The sequence below is a fragment of the Emydura macquarii genome, unplaced genomic scaffold (genome assembly GCF_026122565.2).
Source record: "Emydura macquarii macquarii isolate MOO-44397 ecotype Brisbane River unplaced genomic scaffold, CSIRO-AGI_Emac_v2 contig_2205, whole genome shotgun sequence".
NCBI lineage: Eukaryota > Metazoa > Chordata > Testudines > Chelidae > Emydura > Emydura macquarii.
The window spans coordinates 24,688,635-24,707,677 of record NW_027132342.1 but is presented as its reverse complement, the minus strand read 5'-3'; the positions used below and the strand labels follow the sequence as shown (position 1 = coordinate 24,707,677).

Below are 19,043 nucleotides of genomic sequence, written 5' to 3'. Positions count from 1 at the left end.
ATTGGGAATGCTGCTGCTATGGTTTCTATGGAAACGGAAGTGGGTGATGGGAGCCAGCAAAGGCAGCTAGCAAGAGCTCAGACTCAGTGGCTGGAGGCAGATTTGAAAATATGGACTTTTAAAAATAACTGTCTACCTTATTCCCCCCTCCCCCATCCAATCTCTTCTTTCCATAGGAAGGGATCAGAAAGGCAGTGGGGTTGTCAGCAGCAATGAATGAACACTCTCGCTTGTCACTTTCATCAGTTCTCTGTCATGTGAGACCTGCAAGTGGCAGTTTGCTAAAACCAGCTGCAGGCTTATAAACTGTGTAGTAATTGTAATTTTGGAAGGGAAAAAAGCATGAAAAACCTTTTAAAGGTGTTTTTCCCCTACTATTTTTGCCCCTTTGTTGAATGGAATGACTTCACAGGTTGGAAAGAGCTAATATGCCATCCTTGAAGTTACACCAGGTACCAGCACGGTCAGAATATTTTTCACAGATTGTGAAATCTCTTCTTGTATAATATGAGCATTTTACAAGCACAAGAGATACATATAATATATATTCTCAGAGGAAACCCAGATATAGCCATTCTCTTAACTGTGCATGTGGCTGGATGGAAAAGAAGGAATATGGTTAATTTGCTATTCCTTTTTATTTGTTTTATTCCTTTTCATCCTTGTCTATATCATCCCTGCATTAGCATGTCTTGGTCTCTTAGCCCTGATTTCATAGTGCTTCAAGTTAATTTTTCTGGAGTTTTTCAAGAGATATCTCATGTGAAGGTCACTTTGTATTGGTAAAAAGAGAATTCATTACTAAACCTTTGTTTATTTAATTCTTCTGATTTTTTTTTAATTTAAGTTATTTTTTACAGTGGTGGGGCTATAGTAAAAAAAATCTACTGTTATAAAATTAAAAAATGGGCTATAGATTAAATTCAGCACCTATTTAGTTCAATGAGAATTATGCACCTACATATGACGGGGCTGAACTAAGTGTAGCAACTCTTTCTAGTTTGGTAGAATGCTGTATTATTATTTTGCTAGTTGACTGTTTGCTGCTAAATCTATTTTGTTTACTTTTAGAATGTGGGTTCTGGATTGAATTATGATGTGGTATCCTAATTTAATGATTTATATGAAGATTTTGAAACAAAGGAAATCAGGACATTTGGGAGAGGGAGAGCAAGCCATCTTTCCCTCCCCACACAAAATATATCAACAGCTTAGTGTTAAGGTTATTACTGCAGAGTCCACCAATGCAAACCCTAAAACATAATGAAATAAGCAGCTGAGTGATCAACACTCTATGTGTCACTCATCAGTTTCCCTTCTCAGCCTCAATTACCTCCTTTACATCAGCCTTAGTCCATGTATTTCCAGCCTGATCTGCTGCCTTGGTGTGCCAGAGGTGCCTTAGAACTCAGATACTGGGCTCCCTGACCTCCCCAAAGTTCCACTGTCCTTGTCCCCCATACCACACACATAGATTCCTGCTCACCCTACCTGTGGCCATGCTGAGGCATGTATCTTCTCCAGAGATCACTCTCATACCGTCTGCTTCCCAGCCTGCTGGGTTATATGTGCCGCACACTTATTTCAGGAATAGAACTGGTGAGAAAATGTTGACAAAAATGAAAATTAATATTCTAGGTTTTGTTTTTCAAAATAGCTAGTGGAGCTTGACAATTCTATTGGCTAATCTTGGCCAAACGCAGTTAGGTTTAGAGGAATAGATCTTTGTGTCTAATTAAAAAACGTCAAAAGTACATATGATCCAACATGATATCTGAGTGTCTGTATGTGAGCGAGAGAGAGAGGGAGGGGGAAATGTCTGGAGATAGTGGGGACCCTGGTTGTTTAACTAGAGGAACCCAAAGTAATGTGAGAAAAACAGGGCAAAATTTCAAAAAGGGGGCATTCAGAAATATTGCTTCAGTCCAAGTTAGTAAATGTAAAATTTTACATGGAAAGTATAGTTATCCTCTGAAGAATTATTGGGCCAAATGTAAAGATCTTCAGTGTATTCACTGACATGTGAAACAAAGGGATTTTAGTACTGCTTTAAGTGCACATTTCAGTGCAACCCTTGCCATGGAGACTCTACCAACACCTCCAGTGATACAGATAATAATTTAAATATATATTTTTTGAAAAAAAGCTTAGAGCGAATAAAAGTACAGTTTTAATGTAAGCATTTTTCATTGTCTTTCGCATTTTTCAGAAAAGAAAAATGTGAGTTCTGTTTACTATATTAGTTTTACTTTTTACCTTTGATTTACTCTGTCTTCCTACTACTGATTATAATATATTTAGCTGCTGCTGTACTTCCAGTTGTACATACTGATTTGTCCTCCCAGAGGCATGGAAAATTTGACATGCAGTTTTTGAAATATTGTACTTATAGCTGTTGAAAAGCTTCTAAAACTATAAACATCATTAGCTGCTAAATAACACATCAATTGCTATAGCGTACCGTGTTTGCATACACATGGATATGATTGTAGAGTACTCAGAATAACATTGAGTGTGTAGTGATAGTGAGCTATTATAATAGGTGAAAGTACCTCAAAATCATATAATTTGTCTGCTTTAAAATAATCTTTATGAAGGCTGCCACCTTGCAAACTGTCCACAAAAGGACTTCCTTTTTATTTTGAGAGAGCCTTTCCTTTCTCAGAAGTATTTGCATAAAATTGAAGCTGGGCTTATGAAAATACCTAAATCTACCTTTTTCCCAGATTTTTTCAGTGAGATTTAGGCTTCTAAGACCCAGGTCCTCCAAAGTATTTAGGTAACTAACTCCCAATCTCAGGGGAGATAGATAGAAGTACCTAAACCTTTGTGATCTATATACCTCTCTAGGTTTTCTTATATTAACATCAATCACCATGATATTTGAGCACCCCCATGAGCAAAACCACGGTCTTTTATTTCTTCTTAGTGTGACTCACTCCAGGAACGATAGTTCTCTCTTTGAGTGATTGCTCATATGCATTCCAATGTAGGTGTGTGCGCGCCCCGTGCACAGATTCCCAGAACTTTTTTCCCTAGCAAGCCCCGCATGGCCAGCTCAGGCGCCCCCTGGAGTGCCGCGCTCATATCGCGGTATAAAGGGAGCTGCTGGCTCCGCGGGTCCCCAGTTCCTTCTTTCCGCCTGTGACGGTTGCTGGAACTATCGCCTCTTGCTGTGTGCAAGTAGCTCATTCCCTAGTTTTCTTTTACTGTTCAGAGTTGTTGTTTATTAGTTGTTATAGTTAGTTATAGTGATAAGGTTAGAACCCCGGACGGGGTTCCTTCTACGAGGAGTCATGCCGGGTTCCACAGGCTTTAAGAACTGTGACTTGCAGTGTCAACATATAAGGGTGCTGTTGCAGTACAGTTGGTGCAAAAACATAAGTTTTGGAATGCAACAAGGCTGATGGTCATTCTTATTTCAGCTGGGTGTGGGTTCCATAGCCTTGCTCCTGTTCCTGTGAAAGTTGTGTCTTCCATGGATCTTAGCCTGCTCAACAGTGTCATCGTTCCAGAGGAAAGTAGCCATCATGGGAGGTAATGGTTATGGTGAATGAGAGAGGAGGTCTTTTAGATATCTAGGACGAATGCCATGCATCCTTCAACATCATTTCTATTGTGCTGGAGCCATATACGGTGCTATATGCATGGTAATCAGTCAGACTCTGTAACGCTGCTTTGGTGGCTGTCTGTGGCTAGAGTCAGCTTTACATAGCTAGTTATTTACAGAATCATTGGGATTGGAGATGGAAACAAACCTATTAGGCGGCCTATTCCAGTTCCCACTGCCAATGCATTTTGATGAATTTTCTAACATTTCGTTTTTAATATCCCCAGAAATGGAGCTTTTTACCTGATTCCACAGATTAATAGAACCCACTGTCCTAATAAAAGTTCCCTACATTGAGCCTTAATTTTCCCTTTCTCAATTTCATCCCATTATTAGTAGTTATACCTCCTTGTTTCACCCTAAATAATTCTTCACTAATCTTTAGTGCTGAATCTCTTCAAATATTTACAAACTATTACAGTCCGCCCAGTCAAGGCAAATGATGCAAATTTAGCTCTTTTAATCTTTCCTTATACATTAAACCTTCCAGTCAATTTTCTTTTTTTCTGCACTCCTTCCTCGTGAGGGAAGGTGTGTGGGGGATACTTTGCTTCTGTGGCAGCAATACCACTTCTGAAAAAGCCCTCGAGGCTCATGACTTCTCTGGGGCCTGCATATAAGGAAACGGTTTGGGGCAGGATAGATACATGAATTATTTTAAAGCAGAAAAACCAAATGACTGGTAAGATAATTATACCTAATTAGTAGTTACAACATTTACAGTTACTGTAGTTAATTTGATTATAGTGATATCTAATACATCTGTCAGTCAACTCAGGAAAAATTGTAAAGCCCCATGGCCCAAAAAAATTATTTGGTTGATAGCTCTTTCATGGGGCTACGGGGGAGATGGGGACTACCAAACAGATGATTGCCTCCTTCCCCCCCACATACTACACCCATGGCAATGGATGAAGTGGGGAAGGAGACAAACTAGGAAATGGATCAGATAATGAAGTTCCTCATAGCATCAACTGTTTGGGGACAAGGTACCTCCATGATACACTGGAGGCAGAAAGCCCTGTCAGTTCTTCTCTCCAGTGATGGTAGATCTCCATTTCACTCTAACTGCATGTTGTTGTTGTTGTTTTTTAAATAACTCACCAAAAGAACTGACCAGGTTTCCTCAGTCTTCCTCTCATGTGGTTTGTGTGAGGAGAAAATGCACAGATTTGATTAGCGCGTAGCAGTGATCATGGAACCAGAATCCCTTTCATGGGTTTTTCATTCACTGAACAACTCTGCATTTCTCTGTCATGGCATGATTTGATTTATTTTTTTGCCATTACACAGGCTGTCTCCTGTATAGATCAGACTGGTCCACAAGTGCAGAGACAGATTTCTAGATCTAATGTGACCAAATATTCTGTCCATCTTTTATGATGGGTTAAGTTCTTAAAAAGTAACAAGTCATTAGATGCTGGTTTGTTTTGCTTAGTTCTGTAGCTGATAATGTAGTTGCTCTTTATTCTCAGTAAGGACAAGGGTTTTTTGGGTATGATGAAGAAAATACTGAAAACCTCTGTCTATAGAACTACTCAGAAAGACTCAGAAAGAAAAAAAGTTTTCCAGTAAATAGACTGTGGATTTTACTTCATTTTCTCAGAGAATATAAAATACTGTATTGGGTTAAAAATTTGTTACTTAATAAGCAACTGCAAACAATTACTTGTCTAATTAATGACTAGTCTGATTCGGAAAAAAAGAAACAAAAATTGTTTTGATCTTAAGTAGCCAGTGAAAAATCATCATGGTTGCGCACTGACACTTATTCACTAATATGTATATTTCTTAAAATCAGATTCCAATATTTTCAGACATAGATGCCTACATTTATGCAACTAAGTTCATAAGTATTCAATACATTTTATAGACCAAAGTTTATGTTGAATTTCCGAAGTGCTGAGCATCCTGCAGCTCTACAGACTACAATGGGAGCTGCAGGATGTTCAGCACCTCTGAAAATTATGTCGGTACTGAAAGCCCTGGTAGTGCATCTGGGATTTGCTACTGTAGATCCTCTGTGCCTGTGCAGAGGCCCAGTGACTTCAGGCACAGGGGGCCATGCTAGAAAGTTCCCAATGCAGGAATGGATCCTAACTATGGATTTAGATGCCCAGCTTTAGGCATCCATGTTTAAAAATGTTGGTCTGAGTCTTGGTACACTCACACTGTTATGTTTTCATCACAGTTGTCTTTACTTTCTGCCATGGAGGTAGAAGATGCTACTAAAAGAATCTGCGTCATGACAACAATTTGGAGGAACAGAATAATAGAGGTGGTTGTTAGTTTATTTTAAACTATTTTTTGGGATGTATATTTATTTTTTTCTTGAATATATTCAGTTTTTTTAAAGATATTTTTAGAAGAAATACTCACAGTAGGAATCACTTATAAAATGCTTCACTTGTTTTGTAAACTGTTGGTAAATGGCCGTCATTATAATCTTTAAAAAAAAAATAATTTGTTAAAGCATACTTAATGCAGGTATTCTTACATTTGTAGTAATGTGTTGGCTATAGCTGAAAAAATCCTCCAATGTAGACCTGCTGCTACGAAGTTCTACTGATAATACAGCCAAAATATGATTAACCTCTTCAGTTTGCCAAGATAAAAACAAGTAAATGAATGTGCTTTCATTCATTCTTATATCATATGTCCCTAGTGAAATATGATACATTCTACCAATGTATTTAAATAGGAACTTAGAACACACTAGAGTAACATTGGAAAGAGTATATTGTGTGCGTGTGTGTGTGTTTAATTAACAATATTGGAGAAAACAGGTGGTTTATTTGCTTTTTCTTTAGATGTTCCAATCTCCCTGAAATGTTTGATAGCGATTTAAACAGTTTTGAAATGTGGAATGTTCACCACAGGTTGTTAATCGGTTTAGGTTTGGGGAATTGTATTTGCATGTTCCCTTTTACCAGTGGTAATTCTGCTTTTGGCACAGTGCTAGGGTACTGTCCACTCAGAGAAATTTAAATCCAAGTTTACTTTTAGTTTTTGAGGTTCTTGCAAATCCTGAATTCAAGGGATATGAATTCATATACATCAACACTGAAATAATGCTTCACACGAACCTCTGAAAAACAAAACTACTGAGTTCCGCATAGCTCTTGCTTTATCCTTACGTGCTGTGCTTATGTCTACAGATTTGATACCATATGAAACATCCATCATTTGGAAAAAGTTTAGTTTGAGGCAATCTTTAATATTATGTGTGAACTTATTTTTGAGTGTGAATTGTAAAATTTTTCTCGAGTCACCAGTTGTTCACATTGTTGGGAGTCATGCATTGAGTAAAAATTATTTCAGCAGTAAACGAGTATAACTCCATTAAAGTCAAAGGAGTTATTTATTCCTCCTTACTCCAGTGTTGAATTTGGGCCAAAATTTGTTCTGACTTACACCTTTGTGGAAATGTAGAGTAACTGTTGAATTTGATTAAATTACTTTGAAATTGCACCAGTCTAACAGAACAGAAATTGTCTCTTGTTCCTCAAAGGTCTTCCATAAGTATTTTAGTGATATTAAATGGGGATGGAATTATGAGATTTTTAAAGGCTGTAATTTTCCTCATTGCTGATATCAGTGTTGAGACATGAATGTGTTTGATGTCATCTGTGTTCAGTGACCTGAAAAATTCTAGTACTGCTATGACACAAATACCATAATATGGTGCTTAATTTGAAATTCTGCCATTGTATCTGCATTGTGTATCTGTTTGTGATGCAGGTTTTAAGTGAATGTGACTCTGAAAGCATATACATTATAAACTTGTCTTACACTCTGCCAGGTTTCCTTCATTCTTTAAAATACCTGTGGGAGCAGATCCCTTAAAAGTATGGTCAAAAATGGAGAAAAATGCCCAAACACCAAAGGTCTTTGTATTCTGTAGTTCTTTCCAGCTGGATTGAAATCAGTCTTGGGTATCTGTTACTGTTGACCTTTGATAGAATAATTTAGATGTTTGAGCCTTCTCAGACATGTAGCCAAAAGGGGAGCTGTCTGGTTGCATGCATTTTTAAACACCTGCAAGCTGACTCAAAGACCGGAATGCAAAATGTAGGACTCGGAGATACCTGTGAATTTGTTATACTCCCTTCAGGACTTGGGGCAGCTCTGAGACTATGAACATACATTTTTTCTGCTTACTGTATTTTTTGCACTGAAAGTTGGTTTTGATTTTACAGAATTTATCTTAAAAAAATTTGTCTAAAAATATGTAACAAATGCAGTAGCTTAGCAAGCATGTGGCAGTAAGATCCGAAAACTCTATTTTATGAGCTAAAGTAAATTTTGTTTTACCTTTTAAGGTAGACCTTATCAGAATTTGCGAAATTATAATACATGTCTGATAACTTACTTTTCCACACTTATAAAGGAATAATGTATATTTCTTTGTAGTTCATATTTGTCAAAAACTTTAGTATTGTAGCTGATAGATATTGTGTGACAAAATAGGTTCTGACTATGTTTTAAGTGTAAATAGCATACTTCTGATAATCTCATTGTTTTCATAGAATAATAGGATTCCATTAAAAATATTAGAAGAATGAGAACCGGACTGGGAGTTAGGAACTCTTGAATTAAAATCCAGGCTCTGTCACTTGCTTACTTTGTGATATTGGGTAAGTCAGTTATCTCTCTGTAAGATGTTGATAGTAATAGCTTCCCAGATCACAGGGGTGTTGTGAGGATTAATTAGCCAATGTTTATAAAGCACTTTAAAAATATAAAGCTATGATTTATAAGTGCTAATTATTTTAAAATTGATTGAATATTTTGTGCTTTATTTACATAATATCTGCTCTATATTTAGTATATAATAATTCTTGCAATTCTTTTATAGTTTATTCCACTGAGTCTTTAGAAGTAGCTATTAGGATTCTGGCATTTCAGCATAACATTGATTATTCCTCAGTTAAAGTTGGAGGGGAATGCTTAGTGGTCTCAGCATTACTTTTGAATTACCTAAATTCCCTGCAACCATGAGTTTGAATCCCAGAAGGGACCATTCAGTCCTTCATCCTTCCAAGGTGTGGAATGTGAGCTCTATTAAATTTTCTTTGTCATGGTCATCTGGGTAAGGCCTTTGTAAACCAAGGTCCTAGCTGGTATTTGTGGACACAAATGACCCCGTTGTTCTTTTCAAAACAGTAGATGTTTGCCTTTGGTCAAACATCTTCTTCTTCTTGCACAGTATGTTTTCAAGCTAGCTAGCTGACTGTCATCAACCGACCCAAACGTGATTGCATTTCAGCATCCAAGCGATTCCTATATGCTATATTTCGTGTGGTGCTTTGCAATCTTTCAGCATGAAGGATGCTATATGAATGAAAGACATTATGAGCATCAGTCAGATCTAAGAAGACTATCTTTGTGATCAGGTGCCTTTCACCCCATGCTCCCAAACACCCAGGTTCAAAACTCAACCCTTTCCTGGGGGTTTGACTTTTATTAACAAAGTAAACAATGTAAACTCCAGCCCTAGCCACATCCCTAGGCATGACTGTTTCTACTGTTTTTCCACTACGATTTGCTCAGTCCCAGACTGTAGGTTCCTCTGCTCTTCCCTCACAGCCAAGTGTGCAGTAACAAGCTACACCTGGCACAGTGAATCAATAGGCTCAATAAGCATTTCTCTGCAGGGCCCAGCATCTACTGACAGGGTGGGGCTACACAACAGTCCAGACACACTGCTAGATACCATGATAATCCCTTCTCCCCACAATCTAAAAATGGAATATAATATGCTATTCTGTCAAAGAAAAGTTTCTTGAATATGCCCCTGTCAAGGTAACCTTTCTGGATATGAGGCAGAGGAGAGAGAGTGGATCACTGAGGCAGTGACTGCCATGTCTAAAATGTAGGATGACTCACTGGTACTTTCCCTTCTTATTACCTCCTACAGTGATAGGTGCTTTAGGAAGTTTGGGGTCTCATTGACCCAGGCTATGAATTTTTCTGCCTTGTTTAGCTAGGAGAAGGTTCACAAACTATTTGGTATCCTAACATTGAAGTACAATGGCATGACAGCTCTCCCAATATATTTAGGCTTTATAGCTAGGCTAGGAGCTGTGGTTGCAACTTCCTTTTTCCCCATCGGTGGCAGGGAAATCGTCTGTCTTTTCCATGTGCTACAGCAAGTTATTAGTTATTGGTGGTAGGAACCTCTGATGGATCTAAAGGGAATTAAATCTTTTAGCTCTACTCAAAACAGAAAATCGAAGAACCTAGATCAGATAGGAAGTAAAGCTTACTCCTCAGTCATGCTGTTTATGGAGATAGGAGTCAAGTTTGGTGTATCAAAAAACCTCTTTCTAGGTGTGGGCCAGGGCCAAAGTTACACAAACTGTCTTTTTTTTTAGTTGTTTCTCTGTGTTTATTTTTTTCTGGTTGTTGTGGGAACTGTTGAAAGTGCAACAACTCTAAGCATTTATAAAAATGTGTGTGGGTGTGTGTGTGTGGGTGGGTGGGTGGGTGGGTGGGGAAGGAAGTGTTTACCTGATGTTACCTTCCACTGCCTTTTGCAGGCCTTTGGTCTTATGTTTTTTATACTCATTCCCAGAGCCTTTAAGTCTGCCACAGTAGTAATCTATCTAGTAGGGTATTTTTAAGGGAGGATGACTTACCTGTAATAATTGTCCTCTAAAGATATACATCATCAGAAGAGAGCTGATGCTTCAGTAACCTGTTTTATCTTTATAATTCATAATCCTTTCACATCTTGCTTTAAAAGGAACTGATGACTAACGCATGAGGGGATGCATGCCTTCCATTACAATGGCTGGCAACTTTATGCCCCTTGTGGGACCAGAGATTCAGAATGTTGAGCTTATTGAGTTTCCACCTTGGTGTTGTTGAAGGGAGGTGGAGACTGGAGTAGGTGATCTTTTATGATGCTTTTCCTCAAAGAACAACAATTACAGTTAACTAATATTCTCTCATCATTGTGACTCTTATGATTATATCAAAATGTTTCTGCAGAGTTTCGTCATAAGGTAAACTGTTGAGTATTTTGAAACTTGTAGAGTGTTCAAGACTTAAATTGACAATAAAGTGAAGACTAACTTAATTTATAATTTGAAATGAAGCAACTCTCACTCGGGCAACAGTTAATCAAGGAAATATCAAGTCAAAGCTTTAGCATGAGCTTAACTCTCAATATATAGAATTAAAATGGCACACATTCACTGGTTTATAAGCAGGGTAACTGCTAGGTCTCAAAATATAATTGTAAACTGGGAATCATTGTCGAATGGATGTATTTCTAGTGAGGTTCTGCAGGGATCTGTTCTTGGCCCTATACTATTTAACATTTTTATCAGTGACATGGAAGAAAACATAAAATCATCACGGATAAAGTTAGTGGATAAGACAAAAAATGGGGGAATGATAAATAATTAAGAGAACAGATCACTAATACAGAGCTATCTGAATCACTTGGTAAACTGGGTGCACACAAACAATATTCATTTTGATACACCTAAATGTGTACGTCTAGGAACAAAGAATGTACACAATACTTACATGATGGGAGAATCTATCGTGAGAAACAGTGACTATGAAAAAGAGTTAGGAGTCACTGGGAAGCTGAACGTGAGCTTCCAGTGTGATGCTGTAGCTAAAAGGGCTAATGAGATCCTTGGATGCATAAACAGGGGAATCTCAGGTAGGAGTAGAGAGATTATTTTATCTATTTGGCATTTGTGTGACCGCTGCTGCAGTACTGTGTCCAGTTCTGATGTTTACAATTCAAGAAGGATGTTGATAAATTGGAGAGAGTTCAGAGAAGAGCCATGAGAATGAACAAAGGATTAGAAAACATGTCTTGTAGTGATAGAGTCAAGGAGCTCAATCTATTTAGCTTAACAAAGAAAAGGTAAAGAGAAGAATTGATTACAGTCTGTAAGTATCTATATGGGGAATACATTTTTAATAATGGGCTCTTTAGTCTAATAGAGAAGGGTATAACAATCCAATAGTTGGATGCTTAAACTACACAAATTCAGCCTGGAAATAAGGTGTAAATTTTTAATGGTGAGAGTCATTAATCACTAGAATAATTTACCAAGCGTCATGGTGGATTCTCCATTACTGACAAATTTTTAAATCAAGATTGAATGTTTTTCTGAAAGATCTGCTCTAGGAATTATTTGGGGGAAGTTCTATGGCCTGTGTTATACAGGAGGTCAAACTAGAGCATCACAAAGGTCCCTTCTGGCCTTGGAATCTATTAATCTGTGGGTCTGTATTTGGCAGGATAATTGTTCTTATAGGTTTATATCTGTCATGTCTGTATTAATTAATACAGAGCTTATCACAGAATAACATGAGCTGTGACATCTCAAACTGGGATGTCACATATATTGCAGAAAACAACCTTTATACTTTCTCTCTCTCAGGATTTGCTGACAGAGCAGCAAAGTTACCAGAAATCATATTTTTCTCCCATTCCATTTTCATTCTGCAGATACTACAGGCTTATTGAACAATCCATCGACCTTCTGTAGTGAGTCCGCTTAGTGCAGATTGGCTTCAGGGAAATTATTCAGACATCCCAGTAGAGAACACTACAGCGAGTGGAACAAATCCCTTCGGGATTTAATGCAGGTGTGTGAAAAATGTTGGGAAGATGACTTATTATTGGTTTTACATTAATGTTTGACAAGTACAGTGGGGGGAGTATTCCAATGACTATTGCCATTGAGAAATGTTATAGCTTAACCCTCTCTGAACCTCCTGAGCTTAAAGGGACACTGTTAACTTGAAGTTTTTGAAATGTGAAGTTTTCTGTCAGTGCACATGTTAATTAATATGTCCTGAAATATTTTAAAATGCCTTTAGTGTATAAGGTTTTCTTCTGCTCCCGGTTGATGTTTAGAACTAGAAGTGTCTTTTGGGTGGGCACAAGAGCAACACCAAAATGCTCAGATCTACTTCATTTTACTTCCTATTTCTCTCGATACAAACCTGTCTGTTGCCCTCTTAGTGTCAGTTTCCCTTTCAGCTTTGTTGCTGCCGTTATTGGTAAATGCCCCGTTTAAGAGCCTGGTGAGGGGTGAGCACCAACAAGAGAACAGCGGACCGTATGTCAAAGTAAACGAGCGGGAAAAGTAGAGAAAATATTGTTTCACTTGCAATAATCATAGAGGCCACTTGTGTCAGTATTAGCTCCAGAGTATTGCTAAGCTCAAATTGTGTGCAAGCCTCAGAAAACTTTTGAGATGAAATTTTAAAAACATCATAAAAACAACACAAAATGTATTTGCCTTCTGGTTCCTGAGCCTTTGCAGTGCACTCAGATCATGTTTTCAAACTTTTCTTTGCAATCATGAGGACTATGATATTACTTATTTAAAAAATAATAATAATGAAAGCTGAGATTCTCACGTAGTCACTTGACTCCAGGCACTGCATGTTTAAGAAAAATGCCAAATATCACAAAATTCAGCATGATATTATGAGTCTCTATGACACTACTGACATTGTCAGAGGGAAGTCTTGGATGGGATTTTCAGAAGCATGCTTTGTGTTGGCCTAACACTGCTTCCATTCAAGTCAATGTGAGCTTTACCATTGACTTGAATGGGAGGAGAGAAAGGTCACAAATATGCACTTTTGGAGATTTCATTCAGGATTTTCGGGTTGACTGTGTCTCTTCTATAACTCCTTGTTTGCTGCCTCTCATAGAAGAAAAACCTGCACACACATTCCCTTTTTACATGTGAATTTAGTATTCATGAAGAGTGGCTTCTTAACAACTCTAGAGAGTGATGTCCCCCATCCACAGAATACATGAATCATAGAAAGCAAATTGGCAAGATACCTTACTGTACTTTGCCAGTGAACCTCAGATTTGATGAAGAAGGACCAGCATTAGAGTGTCCTTTCTCTTGCAGTTCTTTGCTGAAGGTCTCTACAAGGGTGACAATCAACACCAATTTTGTGGTGGGGACCCATGTTCACTGACAAATGGATTGAGGCATCCAATTGTTTTTTTGCTGCACAGCCGTATAATATTTTGGTCACCCCTGGTGTTGACTGCATTCTAAGCTGGAGTCTAGAAGTGAAAAGCTTCGAGGCTCAATTCTGTAAAGTGCTGATCACTCTCAACTTTTCTTTAAATCAGCAGGAGTTGTGAGAGTTGGGCACCTCAAAGGAATGCTTGTAGGATCAAGACCTAAATCCCATGACCTCTTCTCTAAGCCATCCATTCCCTGTTAGTGTTCTTTAGATTTTTTACATTAGCAAGACTAGCATGAATGGGCAGCACCATTGGAAATTTAGGCTTTTCTTTACCCTGTGTATACTGTGCTGTTGAAGAATCAGAGAAGGAAGCATGATGCCCTCTTGAATATAAACATATTCATTTTCTAAAAGCATCTCCTTGTCTTTACAATATTAGATTTCAGTGTTTTACTTTTCATCTATATTTCCTTTGTGTTCCTGATACATTAAGAGGTTTACATTGTATTGATGTTGTATCAGCTCTTTGAACACTAAGACAGTGATTGTTAGTCAATTATGTGATACAATTTGAGATAACAGACATAGATAATTATGATAAATGAGCTAATCTGCGCCATCATAGAAACATATGAGGTGTTTGCTTAAAACTAAGCCTGAGTTGTTATATACTTTGGCCTCATATTCAAAGTTTTGTGTAAGTAACACATTTAGGACTTAAACAACAAGGATTGTTTTCCATCATCTATTGTCAACAAATCCTTAAAGATGATTACACACGTTATTTTGTGAGATAATAAGTGACATTTATTTAATGCTTTTAATAATTATATGTTCTTTGTTGCTATATGTTGTTGCATAGGAAGCACAGGATATCTACACTGGTGCAATAAAGGAATGAATATTGGACTACATCACATTGGATCCTGCAGAACAAAAGAGCCTTTGCATTGAAATATCTCCAAAGGTAAGTAAAGAAAATATTGATCCTTTTCTGAAAAATAAAATACAAATTGCAGTTTAATTTTAATAGAAATAGAATAGTGAACAGGTTTGCTTGAAACTGTATTATTCCTTTATTTTGTTCTTGTAAGTTGGTCACATAATTAAAGCTGAGTTGATAACTGATTTTGGTGGCCAAACAAAAACAATTTCTTTAAAATTCCTTTTAATTTGACCTATAATGAATTTCTTCAACGTTTCTTAATTTTATTTAGTTTTTGTGTGTTTTTACCCTTTGTTTTTTGGGTTTTTTAAAATAAATCTACATACATTTGTAAACAAACATTATTTCTAAATGAAAAGTCAAAACATTTTGTTCTGAACATTAGACTTTTTAAAAAATATTTTTTTCCCTGAAACTGTTCACCAAATTTGACCTGAATTTGTGAATAGTTTCAGTCAACTTGAAACTACATTTTGACAAATAAATCAGTCATCTAAAAATTTTTGCCCAGCTCTGATTATAATGCATTTAATGAAAGTAAAATGGGACAAATAACTTGGACACATTTTGTACCAAGTAGTTTTTTTTTAAAGGTTCTCTGAGGGTCACCAGTGTTTTAATTTTTTTCTGATAATTGTCAGACTAATAAAATTGTCAAACTAATAATAAATAGTTTGGTATAGAAAACGTAGTCTGTATGTAAGTTTAACATTTTTTTCTGGTTTTCTAGTAATTTGACTGGCATTATACTGAATATATCATTATCTTCTTTAGCTTTCTGGAAATGCTAATAGTGAGAAGTTTCCCTGGCATGAAAATGTAAATCATACATAAAGTTAGTTGGAGAACATTTTATACATCACTCATCCACTTATACCCATGAAGCTATTCAATTTTCCTACAAGGTAAGAGATGAATTTTGGTTCAGTTACATACAGATGAAAATATATAATGCTTCTTTATTCAACTTATACATTTTTAATGAAAAAAGTGAGAGTATCAAAATGTTTTACTTCAGAAAACAATATTAGGAATAGCAAAAGCTGTACACGCTGAACACAAAGTGCTTTTCTGCTCTCAAGAGATGCACATGCTGTTTATTTTAATGCAACTATGTCAGTAAAGTCTTGTTCTCCCATTGAGCATTCTAGTTAGTTTGCAGCTTCCAGGTATAGAAAATTGTCTTATGGAAGCTAAATAGGAATTAAACTATTAACAGAATGGTTTAATTATATTATGAGCAAGAGAGCAAAGTTCATACTACTAATGTAATGACTTTGTGAGGGGATATAAAAGTCCCCTTTAAATAGATATATAATCCATTTATTGCTTCTCCTCTAGGTACCAGATGGATAGACTGGTAGATACTGAGAACCTCTGTCAGGTTTTAGCCTATGAGCTAGTTAATCACATGTCTTTAGTTGCCAAAAAAAAAAGAGCATTTATCCTGCAGGAAGAATGGTTGAAAGACTGTTGTTGCATTATTAATAAAAACAGAGACAACATAGAATCCCTGATGCCTCAGGATGATGAGGTGAGACTCCGTAATGTCCCTTAGGAAATAGTTTTATTTTATTTATTTTTTCAGCTAGTTTTACATTTCCTTATTTCCACAGGCAACTGTAATACTTTCAAGTATGGAATACGAAATACATACAGCAGCTCTGCAGTTATAAATGATTGGAAGTATTCAATGCCATATGAATGCATTATCTCATTCATGTTATTCTGTTTTGTATTACATCTGCATAGTCTTACTCTGTATATTTGACTAGTAGCACACAGTGCATGATGATGGACATAATGTTCTATGTCACACAAGTGAAAAATAGTATATTATAAAATATTTAAAGGAAGGATCACTCAAGATTAGCATTATTCTTGTATAAAAAATCACTACTAATCTATAGCTATTAAACAGAAGAATGAATAGTGGATTAAATATGAAACTGATAAGGCGTACATATTTTATGTGCTTGACAATGACATGTGGAGGTGTTTTAAAGTTAACATCAAAACATGATGTAATGGTACCTAGATTATAATGTCATGCCATCTATTTATTTAAGTAGCATTTAGTGCTGTAGTGGCCAAGCCTGAGAATAAAAGCTAGCAAGTTTGTCCAGTAATATTTAACAACAGGCAATGGAGCAAGGAGACCTAATGTGTGTGAGATATAAAGAGAATGGGAGTCCCTAGGCTTCAATATTTTTACCTTTCAGACTCTTGCTTACAAGCAATCTATTTTCACTGACACTTCTCTCAAATGAAACTGATTATTTTTGAACTATATTGCATTGTCTTCATACTTACTGTTTAATGTTACATGGCATGAATGTTGTTCAGAAATATTAACATTATTAGATCTTCATATTGTGTTAATATTTTGTTGTCTAATAGTAATATAAGAAAATGCAATTCAATACAATTTCTGTGTCATGATTGTTATGTCTTAGGTAATTAGGTAAAAAGTGCTTTAGGAAAAAAAATTTATATTCAATGTAATCCTGGAATATTTAAATGCATCGCAATATTGATTTTTTAAGTAACATTTTTAAATCAGTGAGGTTTTGGGGGGTTTGCAGAAAGGGCAGTGGTTATACAAACATTTATTTTTGCCACTCAGTCTACAATTTTACTGGTAATCAAGATATTAAGACACAGCTTTAGTTGCAGAAACAACATAATTTTAAAAGGGTTCAGTACAATAGGTGAAACTTGGGAGTATTAATAGGAAAAAAGACAATATCATGGAATATAATATATAATGTGCTATTTTTCCGCTTTATTGGGACACTATCAGGTTAGAAATTAAGCAAGTAAAACTTTTTATTTACCTTAGATTAAATTTTATGATCTAATTTACTTTTCCACCTTTTCGACTGTGTGTTTACTTTTCACACTTTACTCTGATAGAAGAATGAAAAATGTTTTTATCCAGTTTCACTGATACAATTCTACTAATTTTTTTTCAGAGCAAACATTGCAAGAGAATGTTCAAACCGAAACACAAAACTGTTTTCAATTCTTTTTAAAAAATAACATTTTTATTGCTATTATCTTTTGTAATTTTTTTAAGCTTAAACTTTGCGTTTTAACTATTTCGCCATGTCCTTTTGAATGCCTCAGTTGTCAAAGGCTCCGATTTCCAAATAAAGCCTCTGAGTAATCATTTTAAACCATGCTCACATACTGGTATAGGGTAGAATTTTCCAAAGCATCTGAGGGATTTGAAGTCTAAGTCCCATTTTCAAAAGTGACTTACGTTTTGGCTTCAGTGCACAGTTAACCAGGTAATTAGCATGTGGCTCTCAGCACCCGAGTTAATTTAGCCTGGGTGTGAGTGTCCCCACAGCAAATCCTTACATGCATTACTGCGTTTTCACTGTTTCTGCATTTGCCTGTGTGTCTAGAGGCATATCCCATGGGTTTTTGTGCTGAGGTGCTCTAGGGTTCTTTCCCAGTCGATTGTGGGAGAGCTGGGAGGGAATTGTGGGAAGGCATTGGACTCAAATGATTGTGGCAGCATCCTCACTTCAAAATGAGTGGGTTCCAGCCTGAGTTGGAGCCCAGGCTCCATTTTAACCTATACCCTGAGTCTGGTAAGCTGGTTCAGGCTGAAAATACTAGTTTTTCTGTGTGGATAGTAGAGAGGTTGGGCTAAAATCCAGATAAGAGCCCAGATTAACTGTGCAGTTGAAAACACATAATTAGGCACTTAAAGTTTGTCTCCATTGCAATTAAACACCCGCTGCTGGCCTGTGCCAGCTAACTCTCAGGCTTGCAGGGCTCAGGCTAAGAGGCTGTTTAATTGTGTCAGGTTGGAGCCTTGCCTCTGGGACCGCAAGGTGGCTGGGTACTAGATCTCAGGCTCTAGCACGAGCCCAAATATCTAGCCCCTAACCCTGTGCCCTGCAGGCCCATGTCAGCTGCATGTGTTTATGGCAGTGGAGACATACCCTTCGGGACCCTGTAAGTTTCACTAGCAGTCAATGAAGTGGAGGCTCCTGAGTGTCTTGGTCTCTTCTGAAAAAGGTACTTAGGAGCTTAAGTCAATTTGGCACTTTAGAAAATTTTACCCCTAGTCCTCTGTTACAAAATCGGTTAAAACTTCATTCTTTTAAAATGGAATTTGACAGTAAATACCCTGGTGTTATTTAGAGTAAATTTAACGTATTTAATCAAGTCAGGGGATGAACAAATTGAGTTGCAGTGTGGTATCAAAGACCAGTGGAGTGTCAAAAGGCAAAAGGCAAATTATGATATCCCAGGTCTAAACTTAAGTAACTAACATAGTCTTTGGAATGGCAGCCCTAGGAATTCCAGAGCAGGTGGGGATGACAAAAGGGAAATGTTTTTTAACCATCACTGTTGTCCTTTCCCCCCTTTGTTCTTTCTAAACATTGGCCCACTCTTTTTTCTACAGGCATCTGTCTTAGTCTAATAGGCTGGTTAAAATATTCTTGTGGATGTAGGCAGGGCCTTCCCCACATGCCACCCCTCCCCACC

The 19,043-nt window shown here is 36.9% G+C and overlaps 1 protein-coding gene across 2 annotated transcripts in view; it reads left to right on the top strand.

The window, feature by feature from the left end:
- LOC137160848 (uncharacterized) overlaps window positions 1-19,043 on the top strand; it is a 258,303-nt gene that overhangs the window by 181,922 nt on the left and 57,338 nt on the right. For both annotated transcript variants that reach the window (XR_010921985.1, XR_010921986.1), the window contains 5 exons: window positions 5,802-5,888; window positions 8,140-8,247; window positions 12,093-12,232; window positions 14,451-14,555; window positions 15,309-15,439. The gene's annotated coding sequence lies outside the window, so the exon portion shown is untranslated. The remainder of the gene's footprint in view (window positions 1-5,801; window positions 5,889-8,139; window positions 8,248-12,092; window positions 12,233-14,450; window positions 14,556-15,308; window positions 15,440-19,043) is intronic.